This window comes from Capricornis sumatraensis, chromosome 14 (assembly GCF_032405125.1).
Source record: "Capricornis sumatraensis isolate serow.1 chromosome 14, serow.2, whole genome shotgun sequence".
NCBI classification, from domain to species: Eukaryota; Metazoa; Chordata; class Mammalia; order Artiodactyla; family Bovidae; genus Capricornis; species Capricornis sumatraensis.
The window spans coordinates 28,845,123-28,864,734 of record NC_091082.1 but is presented as its reverse complement, the minus strand read 5'-3'; the positions used below and the strand labels follow the sequence as shown (position 1 = coordinate 28,864,734).

At 37.0% G+C, this 19,612-nt stretch overlaps 1 protein-coding gene across 1 annotated transcript in view; it reads right to left on the bottom strand.

Annotated features, from left to right (window-relative positions):
* Positions 1–19,612, bottom strand: part of SPATA17 (spermatogenesis associated 17) — a 236,439-nt gene that overhangs the window by 33,820 nt on the left and 183,007 nt on the right. The gene's annotated exons all lie outside the window — the stretch shown is intronic.

Sequence of the window (19,612 nt, the reverse complement as noted above, 5' to 3'; positions counted from 1 at the left end):
TGTCAATAAGGCAGACTCCAAAACACATAACCTCAATGGCTGAAGGACAAAGGATATGCGTTCTTTGTATATTTTGGATACTAATCCCTTACTGGATATATCATTTGCAAATATCTTCTCCCATTCAGTAGGCTGTCTTTTTGTTTGGTTGATAATTTCCTTCACTGTGCAAAAACTTTTTAAATTTGATGTAGTGCCATTTGCTTACCTTTTCATTTGTTTTCTTTGTTTGAAGAAACAGATTAAAAAAATATGGCTAAGACTGTACAAAAGTGAAGTCGTTCAGTCGTGTCCTCTGACTCTTTGTGACCCCATGGACTGTAGCCCACCAGGTTCCTCCGTCCATGGGATTTCCCAGGTAAGAATACTGGAGTGGGTTGCCATTTCCTTCTCCAGGAGATCTTCGTGACCCAGGGACTGAACCCGGGTCTCCCACATGTGGGCAGACACTTTACCACAAAAAGCATACATTAAAAGAATCATATGCCATGCTCAGGTAGGATTTATCCCAGGGATGCATGGATGATTCAATATTTACAATTCAATCAATGTGATACATCATATCAAGAAATTGAAGAATAAAAATCATATGATCATATCAATAGAAGTGCCTTTACTCAACATAAGCCATAGCAATCAGAGAAGAAAAAGAAACAGAGGAAACCCAAATTAGAAAGAAGGAAAACTTTATGTGTTTTCAGGTGACATGATACCACATACAGAAAATTGTGAAAATGCTACCAAAATACTAATAGAACTAATAAATGAATTCAATAAAGTTTTATAACACAAAATTAATAAACAGAAATCTTGCGTTTCTATACAGTAATAACAAACTTTCAGAGAAATTAAGAAAATAATTCCATTTACAATTACATGAAAGAGAATAAAATATTGAGAATAAATCTAACCAAAATGTTAAGAAACTTGCACTCTGAAAACTATAATACACTGATAAAAGATATTGAAGACAACACAAACAAGTAGAAAGATATACTGTGCTCATGGACTGGAAGAATTATTATTGTTCAAATGGTCAAAGTACCCAAAGTAACTGACAGATTCAATGCAATCTCCATCAAAATACCAAAGGCATTTTTCAAAGAACTAAAATTTGCATGGAAACACAAAAGACCCTGAGTAGCCAAAGCAATCTTGAGAAAGAACAAAACTGGAGGTATCACACTTCCTGACTTCTATACTGAAAGCTACAGTAATCAGAAGAGTATGTTATTGTCACAAAAGGAGACATATAGATATAAAGAACAGAGAATTCACAAATAAGCCATGCTTATATGGTGAATTAATCTATGACAAAGAAAAAAAGAATATGCAATGGGGAAAAGAGAGCCTCTTCAATTAATGGTGTTGGCAAAACTGGACAGCTACATGTGGAAAAATAACATTTGTATCCCACACCATATACAAAAATACAAAATGGATTAAAGAGTTAAATGTAAGACCAAAAACTACAAATTCTACTCTATGTTTTAAATCAAACTTCCCACATAAAGTAAGTACAAGAAATGAGATCAGCAAAACTATTTCTTACAAATGAAAATAAAACCAAATGATTCAGTGGGGAAAAGGATAGTGACTTGACTTACATTAGTCATCTTTGGAGTGTAGGTAATCAGGACTTGAGCACAAATGGCCAAGTCAACAATCATGTAACATACACTTCTAATGGATTCTTTGCCTTGCATTATTCTTGTTAATTATACTTCCATAGAGAAAATCATTATAACATAGAACATCATTATATGTAAGTTTCAATACAAGAGAGCTGGTTCTTCATTTATTTCCCTTTCCCATCTCATCTAATGATGCCTTTCCTGAATGTGGGTGTGTGTTCATAGTTGTGAAGAAAAGAACTAGTGAGCTCAACAGGGCAAAGACAAACCTTGAGTACATGCTGCAGACATATTCAGTTAATGTGTTCATAGCTAACTCTTTGACTATAACTTTAAAAATAAATATGTAAATAAAGTAAAATAAAAATAAATATACTGTCATCCCCTATGGTTCATAATACATGATAATGATGAAAATAGTTATTTACCTACCAAAATTTAAACACGTATACATTCTGTTTCAGTTCAGTTCAGTTCAGTCGCTCAGTCGTGTCTGACTCTTTGTGACCCCATGAATCGCAGAACTCCAGGACTCCCTGTCCGTCACCAACTCCCGGAGTTCACTCAGACTCACGTCCATTGAGTCAGTGATGCCATCCAGCCATCTCATCCTCTGTCGTCCCCTTCTCCTCCTGCCCCCAATACCTCCCAGCATCAGTCTTTTCCAGTGAGTCAACTCTTCGCATGAGATGGCCAAAGTACTGGAGTTTCAGCTTCAGCATCATTCCCTCCAAAGAAATCCCAGGGCTGATCTCCTTCAGAATGGACTGGTTGGATCTCCTTGCAGTCCAAGGGACTCTCAAGAGTCTTCTTCAGGAGGGTGGTCCTAAGATGGTGGAGGAATGGGACGGGGAGACCACTTTCTCCCCCACAAATTCATCAAAAGAACATTTCAATGCTGAGTAAATTCCACAATACAACTTCGGAATGCCGGCAGAGGATATCAGGCACCCAGAAAAGCAGCTCATTGTCTTCAAAAACAGGTAGGAAAAAATATAAAAGACAAAAAAGAGACAAAAGAGGTAGGGACGGAGCTCCGTCCCAGGAAGGGAGTCTTAAAAAGAGAGAAGTTTCCAAAAACCAGGAAACACTCTCACTGCCGAGTCTGTGGCGAGCCTTGGAAGCACAGAGGGCAACATAACAGGGAGGAAAAATAAATAAATAATTCAAACCCACAGTTTACGAGCCCAGCGGTAACTCCCCCAGCAGAGAAGCAGCGCAGACACCTGCATCCACCACTAGCAAGGGGGTGCTGGGCAGGGAGGCGCGGGCTGCATTGCTTAGAGTAAGGATCGGGCCTGAATGCCCCAAGTGTAATCAGAGTGAACTAACTTGGGCTTGCAAACCAGACTGTGGGATAGCTACCACGCAAAAAGCTCTAACATAAGACACTGCCAGGACCACGCACAGAACAAAGGACGGAAGAGAATTAGCCGGCTGCAGACCATCCCCCTCCAGTGACAGGCAGCCAGAGCCGGAAGGGCCAGAAGAGGGCAACAGCAGCCCCAGAAGGACATTAACCACCAAACTGCAAACAGGCTTCTTTGCTAACTAAGAATTCTTGGGGTTCTGGACAGTCATCATCCGCATGAGAAGGTGCGCCAGTTGTACACGCAGAAAACTGAGCAGCAGGGACAGAAGAGGCGTAAGTCACAGCGACTGTGTTCGCCAAACACCTGAGCTACTCGGACCTGGGAAGGGCACAAAACGAAGGCCCGAGTCTGTGCCTCTGAGGACTACCTGAGTGCCTGAGCCTGAGCGGCTTAGACCAGGGATGTGCATGCAGCCCAGGGCCGGCCTTGAATGGTTCCCAGCGGAGCAACCTAGAGCCTGAGCTCTGTGTGCTGCGAGTAGGGGCAGGCCCAGTGTGGCTGAGATACTGCGAGCACACGCCAGTGTTGTTTGCAGAGTCCTCCCTCCCCACAGCACAACTGAACAAGCGAGCCTAGAAAAAGTGTCCACCACCGCCCCCCCGTGTCAGGGAGGAAATCAGACACTGAAGAGACCAGCAAACAGAAGAAGCTAAAACAGAGGGAACCGCCTTGGAAGTGACAGACGCAATAGATTAAAACCCTGTCCTTAGTGCTGACTACACAGGAAGGGGCCTATAGATCTTGAGAAATATAAGCTGGACCAAGGAACTATCTGAAAATGAACTGACCCCACACTGCCCACAACACCAGAGAAAGTCCCAGATATAACTTTACTATTTTTACCATCATTCTTTTGTTGTTGTTGTTGTTTTTTTTTTCTTTTCTTCTTTCTTTTTAACATTTTTAAATTTTTAAGTCCTCTATTTCTCCATTAATTTTCATTTTTATAACCTACTATTACTTAGAAAAAGACCCTATTTTTAAAGCAAACTTCATATATATATATTTTTCTTTTTAATAATTCTTGTGACTTTGTTATTTTTTTCTACTTCTTCTTTTCTTTAATATTGTATTTTTGAAAATCCAACCTCTACTCTAGATTTTTAATCTTTGCGTTTTGGTATTTGTAATCAATTTTGTACCTTCAAAAACCCAATTTTCAGTACCCATTTTTATATGAGAGCAAGATTACTGGCTTGACTGCTCTCTCCTCCTTTGGACTCTCCTTTTTCTCCACCAGGTCGCCTCTGTCTCCTCCCTCCCCCTTCTCTTCTCTACCCAAATCTGTGAATCTCTGTGTGTTCCAGATGGTAGAGAACACTTAGGGAACTGATTACTGGCTGGATCTGTCTCTCTCCTTTTCATTCCCCTCTTTTATCCTCCTGGCCACCTCTGTCTCCTTCCTCCCTCTTCTCTTCTCTGTATAACTCCGTGAACATTTCTGAGGGGTCCAGACTGAGGAGCGCACACAAGGAGGTGATTACTGGCTACCTTGCTCGCTCTTCTTTTGATTCCACCTCATCTCATTCGGGTCACCTCTAACTCCCCCTCCCTCTTCTCTTCTCCATGTAACTCTGTGAACCTCTCTGGGTGTCCAAACACTGTGGAGAAACTTTTCATCATTAACCTAGATGTTTTTATCAATGGTGTGGTATAGAAGGAGAAGTCTTGAGACTACTGTAAAAATAAAACTGAAAACCAGAAGCAGGAGGCTTAAGTCCAAATCCTGAGAACATCAGAGAACTCCTGACTCCAGGAAACATTAATCAATAGAAGCCCATCAAACGCCTCCATACCTACACTGAAACCAAGCACCACCCAAGGGCCAACAAGTTCCAGAGCAAGACATATCACGCAAATTCTCCAGCAACACAGGAACACAGCCCTGAGCTTCAATATACAGGCAGCTCAAAGTTATTCCAAAACCATTGACATCTCATAACTCATTACTGGACACTTTATTGCACTCCAGAGAGAAGAAATCCAGCTCCACCCACCAGAACTCCAACACAAGCTTCCCTAACCAAGAAACTTTGACAAGCCACTGATACAACCCCATCCACATCGAGGAAACTCCACAATAAAGAGAACTCCACAAACTGCCAGAATATAGAAAGGCCACCCCAAACGCAGCAATATAAACAAGATGAAGAGACAGAGGAATACCCAACAGGTAAAGGAACAGGATAAATGCCCACCAAACCAAACAAAAGAGGAAGAGATAGGGAATCTACCTGATAAAGAATTCCAAATAATGATAGTGAAAATGATCCAAAATCCTGAAATCAAAATGGAATCACAGATAAATAGCCTGGAGACAAGGATTGAGAAGATGCAAGAAAGGTTTAACAAGGACCTAGAAGAAATAAAAAAGAGTCAGTATATAATGAATAATGCAATAAATGAGATCAGAAACACTCTGGAGGCAACAAATAGTAGAATAATGGAGGCAGAAGATAGGATTAGTGAAATAGAAGATAGAATGGTAGAAATAAATGAATCAGAGAGGAAAAAAGAAAAATGAATTAAAAGAAATGAGGACAATCTCAGAGACCTTCAGGACAATATGAAACGCTCCAACATTCAAGTCATAGGAGTCCCAGAAGAAGAAGACAAAAAGAAAGACCATGAGAACATACTTGAGGAGGTAATAGTTGAAAACTTTCCTAAAATGGGGAAGGAAATAATCACCCAAGTCCAAGAAACCCAGAGTCCCAAACAGGATAAACCCAAGGTGAAACACCCCAAGACACATATTAATCAAATTAACAAAGATCAAACACAAAGAACAAATATTAAAAGCAGCAAGGGAAAAACAACAAATAACACACAAGGGGATTCCCATAAGATAACAGCTGATCTTTCAATAGAAACACAAACTTTAAATGATACAATAGACCAGTTAGACCTAATTGATATCTATAGAACATTTCACCCCAAAACAATGAATTTCACCTTTTTCTCAAGTGCTCACGAAACCTTCTCTAGGATAGATCACATCTTGGGCCATAAATCTAGCCTTGATAAATTCAAAAAAATTGAAATCATTCCAAGCGTCTTTTCTGACCATAATGCAGTAATATTAGATCAATTACAGGTGAAAAACTATTAAAAATTCCAACATGTGGAGGCTGAACAACACGCTCCTGAATAACAACAAATCACAGAAGAAATCTAAATATGCATAGAAACAAATGAAAATGAAAACACAACAACTCAAAACCTGTGGGACACTATAAAAGCAGTGCTAAGGGGAAAGTTCATAGCAATACAGGCATACCTCAAGAAACAAGAAAAATGTCAAATAAATAACCTAACTCTACACCTAAAGCAACTAGAAATGGAAGAAATGGATAACCCCAGGGTTAGTAGAAGGAAAGAAATCTTTAAAATTAGGGCAGAAATAAATGCAAAAGAAACAAAAGAGACCATAGCAAAAATCAACAAAGCCAAAAGCTGGTTCTTTGAAAGGATAAATAAAACTGACAAACCATGAGCCAGACTCATCAAGAAACAAAGGGAGAAAAATCAAATCGATAACATTAGAAATGAAAATGGGGAGATCACAAAAGACAACACAGAAATACATAGGATCATGAGACTATTATCAGCAATTATATGCCAATAAAATGGACAACGTGGAAGAAATGGACAAATTCTTAGAAAAGTACAACTTTCCAAAACTGAACCAGGAAGAAATAGAAAATCTTAACAGACCCATCACAAGCACGGAAATTGAAACTGTAATCAGAAATCTTCCAGCAAACAAAAGCCCAGGTCCAGACGGCTTCACAGCTGAATTCTACCAAAAATTTCGAGAAGAGCTAACACCTATCCTACTCAAACTCTTCCAGAAAATTGCAGAGGAAGGTAAACTTCCAAACTCATTCTAAGAGGCCACCATCACCCTAATACCAAAACCTGACAAAGATGCCACAAGAAAAGAAAACTACAGGCCAATATCACTGATGAACATAGATGCAAAAATCCTTAACAAAATTCTAGCAATCAGAATCCAACAACAATCTTAAAAAGATCATACACCATGACCAAGTGGGCTTTATCCCAGGGATGCAAGGATTCTTCAATATCCGGAAATCAATCAATGTAATTCATCACATTAACAAACTGAAAAATAAAAGCCATATGATTATCTCAATAGATGCAGAGAAAGCCTTTGACAAAATTCAACATCCATTTTGTGGCTCAGAGGTTAAAGTGTCTGCCTCCAATGCGGGAGACCCGGGTTCGATCCCTGGGTCGGGAAGATCCCTTGGAGAAGGAAATGGCAATCCACTCCAGTATTCTTGCCTGGAGAATCCCATGGACAGAGAAGCCTAGTAGGTTACAGTCCATGGGGTTGCAAAGAGTTGGACACAACTGAGCGACTTCACCTCACCTTATGATAAAAACTCTCCAGAAACCAGGAATAGAAGGAACATACCTCAACATAATAAAAGCTATATATGACAAACCCACAGAAAACATTATCCTCAATGGTGAAAAATTGAAAGCATTTCCCCTAAAGTCAGGAACAAGACAAGGGTGCCCACTTTCACCACTACTATTCAACATAGTTCTGGAAGTTTTGGCCATAGCAATCAGAGCAGAAAAAGAAATAAAAGGAATCCAAGTTGTAAAAGAAGAAGTAAAACTCTCACTGTTTGCAGATGATGTGATCCTCTTTGTAGAAAACCCTAAAGACTCCACCAGAAAATTACTAGAGCTCATCAATGAGTTAAAGTTGCAGAATATAAAATCAACACACAGAAATCCCTTGCATTCCTATACACTAATAATGAGAAAGTAGAAAAAGAAATTAAGGAAACAATTCCATTCACCATTGCAACGAAAAGAATAAAATACTTAGGAATATATCTACCTAAAGAAACTGAAGACCTATAAATAGAAAACTATAAAACACTGGTGAAAGACATCACAGAGGACACTAATAGATGGAGAAATATACCATGTTCATGGATCAGAAGAATCAATATAGTGAAAATGAGTACACTACCCAAAGCAATCTACAGATTCAATGCAATCCCTATCAAGCTACCAGCGGTATTTTTCACAGAGCTAGAACAAATAATTTCACAATTTGTATGGAAATACAAAAAACCTTGAATAGCCAAAGCAATCTTGAGAAAGAAGAATGGAACTGGAGGAATCAACCTGCCTAACTTCAGGATCTACTACAAAGCCATAGTCATCAAGACAGTATGGTACTGGCACAAAGACAGACATATAGATCAATGGAACAAAATAGAAAGCACAGAGATAAATCCACACACCTATGGACACCTTATCTTCGACAAAGGAGGCGAGAATATACAATGGAGTAAAGACAATCTCTTTAACAAGTGGTGCTGGGAAAACTGGTCAACCACTTGTAAAAGAATGAAACTAGATCACTTTCTAACACCGCACACAAAAATGAACTCAAAATGGATTAAAGATCTAAACATAAGACCAGAAACTATAAAACTCCTAGAGGAGAACATAGGCAAAACACTCTCCGACATAAATCACAGCAGGATCCTCTATGACCCACCTCCCAGATTACTGGAAATAAAAGCAAAAATAAACAAATGGGATCTAATTAAAATTAAAAGCTTCTGCACAACAAAGGAAACTATAAGCAAGGTGAAAAGACAGCCTTCGGAATAGGAGAAAATAATAGCAAATGAAACAACTGACAAACAACTAATCTCAAAAATATACAAGCAATTCCTGCAGCTCAATTCCAGAAAAATAAACGACCCAGTCAAAAAATGGGCCAAAGAACTAAATAGACATTTCTCCAAAGAAGACATACATATGGCTAGCAAACACATGAAAAGATGCTCAACATCACTCATTATCAGAGAAATGCAAATCAAGACCACAATGAGGTACCACTTCACACCAGTCAGAATGGCTGTGATCCAAAAGTCTACAAGCAATAAATGCTGGAGAGGGTGTGGAGAAAAGGGAACCCTCTTACACTGTTGGTGGGAATGCAAACTAGTACAGCCACTATGGAGAAGAGTGTGGAGATTCCTTAAAAAACTGGAAATAGAACTGCCTTATGACCCAGCAATCCCACTGCTGGGCATACACACCAAGGAAACCAGAATTGAAAGAGACATGTGTACCCCAATGTTCATCACAGCACTGTTTATAATAGCCAGGACATGGAAACAACCTAGATGTTCATCAACAGATGAATGGATAAGAAAGCTCTGGTACATATACACAATGGAGTATTACTCAGCCATTAAAAAGAATACATTTGAATCAGTTCTAATGAGGTGGATGAAACTGGAGCCGATTATACAGAGTGAAATTAGCCAGAAAGAAAAACACCAATACAGTATACTAACACATACATATGGAATTTAGAAAGATGGTAACGATAACCCTGTATGTGAGACAGCAAAAGAGACACAGATGTATAGAACAGACTTTTGGACTCTGTGGGAGAGAGAGAGGGTGGGATGATTTGGGAGAATGGCATTCAAACATGTATACTATCATGTAAGAAACGAATTGCCAGTTTAGGTTCGATTCAGGATACAGGATGCTTGGGGCTGGTGCACTGGGATGACCCAGAGAGATGGTATGGGGAGGGAGGTGGGAGGGGGGTTCAGGATTGGGAACTCATGTACACCCGTGGCAGATTCATGTTGATGTATGGCAAAACCAATACAGTATTGTAAAGTAAAATAAAGTAAAATTAAAACACACACACACACACACACACACAGAGTCTTCTCCAATACCACAGTTCGAAAGCATCAATTCTTTGGTGCTCAGCTTTCTTCACAGTCCAACTCTCACATCCATACATGACCACTGGAAAAACCATAGCCTTGACTAGACGGACCTTTGTTGGCAAAGTAATGTCTCTGCTTTTCAATATGCTATCTAGGTTGGTCATAACTTTTCTTCCAAGGAGTAAGCGTCTTTTAATTTCATGGCTGCAGTCACCATCTGCAGTGATTTTGGAGCCCAAAAAAATGAAGTCTGACACTGTTTCCATATATAAAAGATAGGAGACATTTGAAAAAGAGCATCTTTCTTTGTTTTCTAATAATAGATTTTACAAGGGCAGTATTTTAAGCTATACTTCACCCTACAAATACAAAGAAGCTTTCTGGAAAGTGCACTTATTTTTATGTTAGCATGTCATCAAAAATAAACCCTTCAATCTACCACTGATTATTTTAATGCTACTAAGTCATACATTTATATGAATAGAGTAGTTACATTCTGAGATGATTTTCTTCATAGAACACCAAACACTTAACTTTTGATATCTGAAAATATTCCCAATCTGACAAATTCATGCAACTTCAGATCCTTTGTTATTTGGGGTATTTACATCTATTGTAGATCGGTAACATGAGAGAAAGTTGAAGCATGGGAAATGTTATCAGTAATGTTTGGGGATAAAAAGCAAAAGTAGATGTGTTAGCTACCAAAATATCTACTATATTTTCTCAACATCTTTTTCTGGGGTACTTTTAGAATTTTTATTTTGAAATTTAAGTAATACATGCCATGAATATGGAAACTTACTTTCAAAACTAAGTACACTAAAATTTTACATATAGCATTTTGAACACTTGATTATGCTATTAGTACTGGAAAGTATATTCATGCTTGCAGATTAGATTGCTTCCATCTCACACACTATTTATTTGATATCAAAACATAAATGACAGATAGTTCTGAATTCAGTTAGAAAAACAATATGCAGTGTCTCAAGAATCAAGGCAAACCTTCAAAGCAGTACAACTTCAATTCAAATACTTTATAAAAAATAGAATTCTGAAAAAAATACTTCAAATTTTTCATGGTTTATAAGCTTTCACAATATAAATGAGTTTCTATGGAGTATGCTCACAAAATGGAAGTCATTTTCTTAACATATTATATACATGACATAAAGTGAAGGAAACACATATACAGTGAATGCTAGTGCTCTTCATTATTTCTATAAGAAATGCCAACATGGCATTAGGTTACAGCTGCAAAGAGACTTGCACAGACACCCTTCCAATCCAGTCTTCTCATGACAAATAATTAGACAAATAACAAAAACACATTCAGAAAGAATATATAATAAAACAAATAAAATACTGACTATATACACAAAAATTGTATTTTATTTACCATAAGAAAATTTTGGACTAGGATGTAATTTTTATATCATGGCTTAATTCTTAAAATATCAAACTTGCCAGTCATACATAACTTCACTTGGGAGAGTCAATGTCATTGGGGAAAATCTTTCCTAAAGAAGAGAGGGAGAAAACTAGGAAGTCTCCCCATTATTTGGCAAAAGTTGAGTGACTGCCTGGGTGAAAGGAATTTAAGAGAAACCACGTATCAGGGAGAAAATGAAGAGTTCTGCACTAGCTATAATAAGTGTGAGTTCTCTTTGGATAAGCAGAGAAAATAACTGAAAAAGTAATACAGCAACATTTTTTTTCTCTAATGCTGCTTACAGACAAGTTACATGATTAAATGAAGAAGGTAGACAGAGCAAGCCATTTATAATACAACAGACAAATGACGATGCATTGCTAGTTAGACAACATAATAAGTACCATCTAATTTTCTCTTTAAAATCCATTTATTCTTCAAAACCCTAGATCATCATCAAGGGACTACATTTTCCAATTGAGGGATTACAGAGGAGGAAAATTACGCTTTATTAAATATTCCAATTTTTGTGAGCAAAATCTTTGCAAATTGCTCTTGGAATAGATGTAATAAAAAAGTTAAGGTCAACACTTGTATCTTTACAACCATCATGTGAAATATTTTCACAACTTTTGTACCTCAGAGTCTTTCACTGATATCCTTTAAGTCAGTTGCTGCCCAGATTATCAAGTTATCACTTTTTAGTCATCTGAAATTTTGGTTGTTAATATGTTAACATGCTAACAGATGTAAAATTTTCCCTAATAGTTTACAACCTTATCATAACCACCTAAAAAGTAACTCACAAATTAATCCAGAGTTAATGATGCAGATATCAATCTGGCACTTCTATAATAGAATTCACAAACTGTAGCCTTCTCAAAAGAAGTCTGGGAGTATGGTTTCCAGCATCTTGTTAGGATAAATATGAATGTTTAAATAACTAAATGAAGAATGCTTTTAGGAGAAATTATATTGCATAATTTGGAAAATGTGCAGTTAAATATGTTAAGAGAAATTAAATCCCCAACAATAATTTTCACAATGGAACAATTTCTTCAAATGAATTCTCAAGCAGGAAATCTGCTCTGTGAAATCCACGAGTAGAGTTCCATGCTCTCCTTGGCACACATTACGTAAGTGATATGTAGTGATAAGGAAACACACAATTAAGAGAAGTATTTGACTTCTCCTTTATTTCTGTGGTATGTGTTGCTGTTGGTTCCCTTTGCCATTTTATAAGACTTAAAGACATTTTTTAAGCACCAACTTGGAAATTTACCAAAAATTTTTTCAAAATACTATTTTATAGTGATGTAAAGTCAATTCAAAGATACAAAAAATAAATAAAATGTTATCTGTAAGTTTAAAATCATCTTGATGGAAGCTTTCACATATTTGTCTTAGTGTAACACAAGTTATATGTTTGATAAACTTCAATATTTAATTTGTATAATATTAAAACATGTAGTATAGGAAATTAATTTAAATTAATAAAAACAAATTAATCTTTTAATTATCCAGGACTCAGTCAATTTATTAATGTTAGTTTACTATTACTTTCTTCTCTTGGGTTTCCCTGGTAGCTCAGCTGGTAAAGAATCCACCTGCAACGCAACAGATCCCGGATTGATTCCTGGGCTGGGAAGATCCCCTGGAGAAGGAAATAGCTACCCACTACAGTATTCTGGCCAGGAGAATTCCATGGACTGAATAGAGTCAGACACAACTGAAGCAACTTTCACTTTCTTTTCTTAACTAATCTTTATTGGAGTACTGTTGCTTTACAATGTTGTGTTAGTTTCTACTGTACAGCAAAGTGAATCAGCTATACATATATCCCCTCTTTTTTGGATTTCCTTCCCATTTCAGTCAGTACAGAACGCTGAGTAGAGTTCCCTGAGCACTGATACTATCCCTGAGGTGTTGGATAGCATCTTACCCACAGTAGCGCTTGCTTCAAAATTGGAGATAATCCCTTCAAACCCTGCTACTTGTTTTATCAACTAAGTTGATGTCACATTCTACATCCTTAGTCATTTCAATAATTCTACATACCACCTTCATCAGGAGTAGTTCTCATCTCCAGAAACCACTTTCTTTACTTAGCCCTTAGAGGAAACTCCTTATTCATTCAAGTTTTATCAAGAGATGGCAGCAATTTAGTCTTCAGGATCCACTTCTTCAGGCTCCACTTCTAAGGCTAGTTCTCTTGCTACCTGAAGTGACTTCCTGCACTGAAGTCTTGAACCCCTCAAAGGTATCCACAGAGCTGGAATCAATTTTTGCCAAGCTCTTGTTAATGTTGATTAAACTTCTTCCCATGAGTCAAAATGTTCTTAATGGCTCCTAGAATGGTGAATCCTTTCCAGAATGTTTTCAATTGACATTGCGTAGATCCATCAGAGGAATCACTATCTATGGCAGGGATAGCCATACAAAATGTATTTCCTGAATAATAAAACTTGAAAGTCAAAATTACTCAGTTCATGGGCTGCAGAATGAATGTTGTGTTAGCAGGCATGAAAATGATATTAATCTCATTGTACCTTTCTGTCAGATCTTTTATATGACCAGGTACGTTGTCAATGAGCAGTAATTCTTTATTCAATATACTGTTAACATTTATTTCTCATCATCCCATGGAATACAGTCACAACATGAAAACTTCTTGGGGGCTCCTCTGTGCTGATCATGTCATATTTCAGCCAAGAAAGGTCCAAGTAGTTTGGTTTCTGATCCCCCTGTATAACCACCCTCAACTCGCCACTGACAATTAAACCCCTTCCAACTACTATGAAACAATAAGACTTTTTTCAAAATAAAACCACTACTGATTTGCAAAGAAAAAATCCCACCATTGGATATGAAAAGAACATTACCGGGATTTGATTTCCTTTCTTGATGGATAAATTTATGATCATATAAGGTAGGAAAAATTACTTTTAATGAATCCTCTGGTTGTTAGAGTTTGGGTGACATACAAAATGATGAGTAAAGTATGTCTCTATGTTTCAGTGAGCAGCAATATTTTGAAAGGGAATTTTTTTTTCTGAGAAGTAGGCCTCAAGAGTGGGCTTAAACTACTCAGTAAACCATGCTGTAAACAGATGTGCTGTCAACCAGGCTTTGCTGTTCCATCTACAGAGCATAGGCCGAGTTGACTTAGCATAACTCTTAATGGTCCTAGGATTTTCAGACTGATGAACGAACACTGGCTTCAACTCTGTCACTGACTGCATTAACACCTAACAAGAGAGTCTACCTGACCTTTGAAACTCAGAAGCAGGCAGTGACTTCTCCTCTCAAGCTATGAAAGTCCCTGGTGGCATTTTCTTCCACTATAAGTCTGTCTTATTTACATTGAAATTTTGTTGCTTAGTGTAGCCATCCTTATTATTTTAGAGAGATCTTCTTGACAACTTGCTGCAGCTTCTGTTAATACATTAGCACTTGGCGGCTTCACCTTGCACTTTTATGTTATGGATATGGCTTTTTTCTTTAGACTTCATGAACCAATCTCTGCTACCTACAAACTTTTCTTCTGCAGCTTTCTCACTTCTCTCAGCCTTCATAGAACTGAAGAGAGTTAGGAGATTGCTCTGGATTAGGCTTTGGCTTAAGGGAATGCTGTGGCAGTTTGATCCTCTATCCAGATTAGTAAAACACTCTCCATATAGGCCATAAGGCTGTTTCTGTATGAACTAGAGCAGCACTTTTAATTTCTTTGAAGAACTTTTCCTCTGCATTCACAACTTGGCTAACTGGTTCACGAGGCCTAGGTTTCAGCCTATCTTGGCTTTAGACATGCTTTCCTCATTAAGCTTAACCATTTCTTGCTTTTGATTTAAAGTGAGAAACGTATGATTCTTCCTTTAGAACATTTAGAGACCATTATAAGGTTATTAATTGACTTGATTTCAATATTTTTGTGTCTCAAGGAATAGGGATGCCAGAGGACAGGGAGAGAAATAGGGGAATGACCAGTCAGTGGAGCAGTCAGAACACACACAACATTTATCAATTTAAGTTCATTGTCTTACATTAGCATGGTTTCTGGTACCCCAAAACAAGAAAATAGTAACATCAAAAATCACTCATCATAGAATAACCATAAATACATAGTAATAATAATAATAAAGTTTGAAATATGGTGATATTTACCAAAATGTGACACAGAAACATGAAGTGAGCAAATGCTACTGGAAAAATAGAGCTGATAAAAACTTGTTCAATGAAGGGTTGCCACAAGCCTTCAATTTGTTTTTTTAAAAAATGCAATATCCAAGAAGTGTGATGTGGCAAAGTACAATATAATGAGCTACGCCTATAGCTTTTACTATAATGTCAATATGTGAAAATAAGGCTAATGATGGTAAAATTTTAAATGATACAGAGAGTATTAGAGATTTAGAAGATCATTATAACATAAGTGGTCAAAATACATTAATGAAACAGAAAATTTAAAAGATCATAAATACAATAACAGCTAAATGTACAGTATTTACTTTGTTGGGTATTTTTCTAAGTAATTAATACGAGTTCCTAATTCAGTCATCATAACATAACATCATAACCCAACAGTCATCCATAACAGTTTAAGGAAGGTAAAATAGTTCCCCTTTCCAAAGATGAGAAAACTCAGATACAGGGAATTTAAATAAACTGCTCAAAATCAGGCACATAAGCAGTCATTTGAAACTAGAAAATCTGATGCCAGAATAGTCTGATCGAGCTGGTGTCTTTATTAGAAGAGGGAGGGACACCAGCCACAGCACTCTCGCTGCCTGGATGCACACCGAAGACGCCGTGAGAACACCACGGGAGGAGCGCCAGCAAGGGAGGCCTAACCAGAAACCAACCCCGAGAGCACTTTGATCTTGGACTTCTGGCCCCCTGGATTGTGAAAAAACAAATACAACCCACCGGATCTGTGGTATTTTGTTATGGCAACCTGAGCGGACTAACATAGTAACAAAAGTATATATGAAGAACACAAAAGACTGTATGACAGCAAGAGTGTGTTAGAAAATGAACAGAAAAAAAAAAAAGAGCTTTTCACAATCACAATAAAATATAAGTTTCTTAGGAATAAGTCTAATAATAAACATGTAGAATCCATGTGAGAAAACAACTTCTATTGAGAGATGTGTGCTCTTGGATAAGAAAGTTGAACTTCATTAAAATCAAGGAAATGCTAACTAATACATAACATCACATCTATCCAATCAGCAAAAAATTTTAAGGTTGACAGTAATAAATAATGGAAGGACTACTGTAGTATCACTGTTGTAAACTAAATGTGAACAGTTCTTTGTTAAATATAATCTTATGGAACAAATTTGAAAATGTATTCAATATATATCCTATAATCAGTAATACGTTTCTCTCATGTGAACCAGGAGATTTATAAAGGAATCAACATAATAGTCACATCAAAATCATTGATTAGAACAGCTGCAAGTAATGCATATTTTTTTCCAATAAATGGATAAATTGTGGCAACTCATGCGTGGAATACTTTACAACAGTGGAAAAAATTAAATGCAAGTAAAGGGCTTCCCTTGCGGCTCAGCTAGTAAAGAATCTGCTGCAAGGTGGGAGACCTGGGTTCAATCCATGGGTTGGGAAGATGCCCTGGAGAAGGGAAAGGCTACCCACTCCAGTATTCTGGCCTGGAGAATTCCATGGTCTGTATAGTCCATGAGGTTGCCAAGAGTCGGACACGACTGAGCGACTTTCACTTTCACTATACATGGTAAGGGGGCTTACCAGGTGGTGCTAGTGGTAAAGAACCCGCCTCCTAATGCAGGGGACATAAAACATGGGTTCAGTCCCTGGGTGGAGAAGATTCCCTGGAGGAGGGCATGGCCATCCACTCCAGTATTCTTGCTTGGAGAATCCAAGGGACAGCAAAACCTTCTACAGTCCATAGGGTCACAAAGAATCAGACACGACTGAAGCAACTTAGCATGCATGCATGCATCCACAGTAAGTGTGTGGTATAGAAAGCTGTTTGAAAAATACACGTGATTTGATTTACACATTTATACAAATACATTTATATAAAATGCCTAAGATATGCAAAACTAGCTATTGCTCAGGAATACAAATATATAATAAAAGCATAAAAGCAAAGGAAGTATTTAAAATTCAGGATAGCAGATCTCTGTCATTGGAAACAGAAAAGATGGAACCATTGAGAGTACCACACAAGACTTCTAAATAACAGGAATGTCTTCTCTCTAAGCCAGGTAAAGATTTCATTAATTTATTATTTTATAAATAATATTCTGGTAGTCTGTATCATCTTGACACATAATAAAGACATTTTTTTAAATGTACAAACTATTATGTATAAAATAAGCTATAAAATTATATTGTACAACACAGGAAAAATAGCCAATATTCTACAATAACTATAAAAGAGCACAACCTTTAAAAACTGTGAGTCACTATGCTCTACACTTGTAACTTGTATAATACTGTACATCAACTACAACTTTTAAAAAAAGCCTTAAAAGCCAAAAATAAATTCAACAGAATAAAACATATATATAATATACAAAAGTTTGGTGCATTAAAGAACAGAGTTAATATAAAATAATAAAGATTCTTCAAAAATTTCACAGCAAATTAAAAGTGAGCTAAATGAAGTACATAATAATAGAACCAATCCCCTTTAAAATAATTCCACAGAATTAACCATTTGTTATTATATCTAGCAAACATATTTCCAATATTTGAGATAAAGTATCAGTACTTTCAGAAAACTGGAGATTTCAAGAAACCTATGACCTAAAAATTCTAGATAAAAGATGTTAAGATCTTTTTAAGGCATAAATGACCTGGGGAAAGATTAAGGGGATTCCTTGGAAGAAAGAACTGACAAGAAAGTGCATTCCAGTGAGCAAGATAGTCAGCTTATGTCACATGGTATATACACATCCGTAGAGGTCATAATATGGCAAATGGTCAAGAAATAGACATCTGGGCTTTGGGTACAGCAAGAGGTCAGACCAGAGAACATGGTATAAAATCCATCATTTCTGAAAAATAATATTTTCAGTAGGTGAAAAGCAGATTCTTTACCGCTGAGTCACCAGGGAAGCCCACTTAGGTTATAATAATCACAGACTACCATGGTCAGTACTGATCTACTGAAAATCTTGGAAACATCACTGCACATATTAATATCACATTTATTCATGAGTTAAAATTAAAATCAGAAACTCTTGAACTCATTTTTAAGACTATAATTGAAAATTTCCACACAATGTGACAAACATATCTGAAACAAAATATTGATGAAAAAGCTAAGGAAGTGTAAATTTATACATCTCAACACTACATATCCAAACTATTCTATAGGTTAAACACTATTTTTCAATATAGTATAACACAATAGTGGTTCTGTCCTAAAGGCATAATAAACTAGAGTATATGCAAAAATGTATGCATATTCAAATACATAATACTTTATAATAAAAAATTGTATAAGCTTATATTTTCCCTGATGGTTGCTGACCTCTGGAATTCAGGTACAAGGATAATCAGAGGGAGAACGCTGAAGAACTTTAGTCCCAGATATATCGTCAGAGAGACAGAAAAAGCATTTAAACTGAATATTTGATTATTGAAGCCCATCCTCCTAAGCAAAATATTTTCCCTCAATTACACTTAATTATTTAATTGTTTACATTTACTAATGAAACGAAACAACACAAAACAAACAACTGTCGGGGGCTCTTTTCAGCAGACACATAATCATCCATCAGCGTGTACAGAAAGATTCTTAAAATTATATGAAGCTGGTCTGTTTAAAGAGAAAGGCATATTTTATCCCAATCAATGCATAAGAGTAAAATTATCCATAACTGAGGCATGTTTCTCTGATGTACAGTTCAGCTGTAATGATCCCCACACACTGCTCTTGCACATCAATTATGATAATCATAATCACGGTCGTTGAGCTGGGTGTTCATTATTATCAGGATGCTGGTGACAGCAGATTCAATCACCGGGTGCTATGGGCAAGCAGTCACAGTCCCACCCAAGTTTCTGCAGACAGCGACGTGCCACATTAAATCTATGATGTGTTCCACATCCCACTCCATTCCAAACGCTGTCGACGGTAAAGGTCAACTTTATGTTCTGTGCAATATGCTTAGGCTCTCTAAATTAATTCTTTGGAGTACTAGATATTTTTATGCTTTGTAGCTTATAAAATTCTGTTTAGGACCAAAATGCATGTGAAAATAACACAAAAGGGCTGATCTACTGCTGTAATTCACCTATAATAAGGCATAGGAGGAGAAGCTCTGTCAACATGAACCATCTTAAAAATCTCTTCTTGAATGTTGCGAATACGGGAAAACATGAGGTGGTTCTATTATAGTCAGTTGTCCAAAA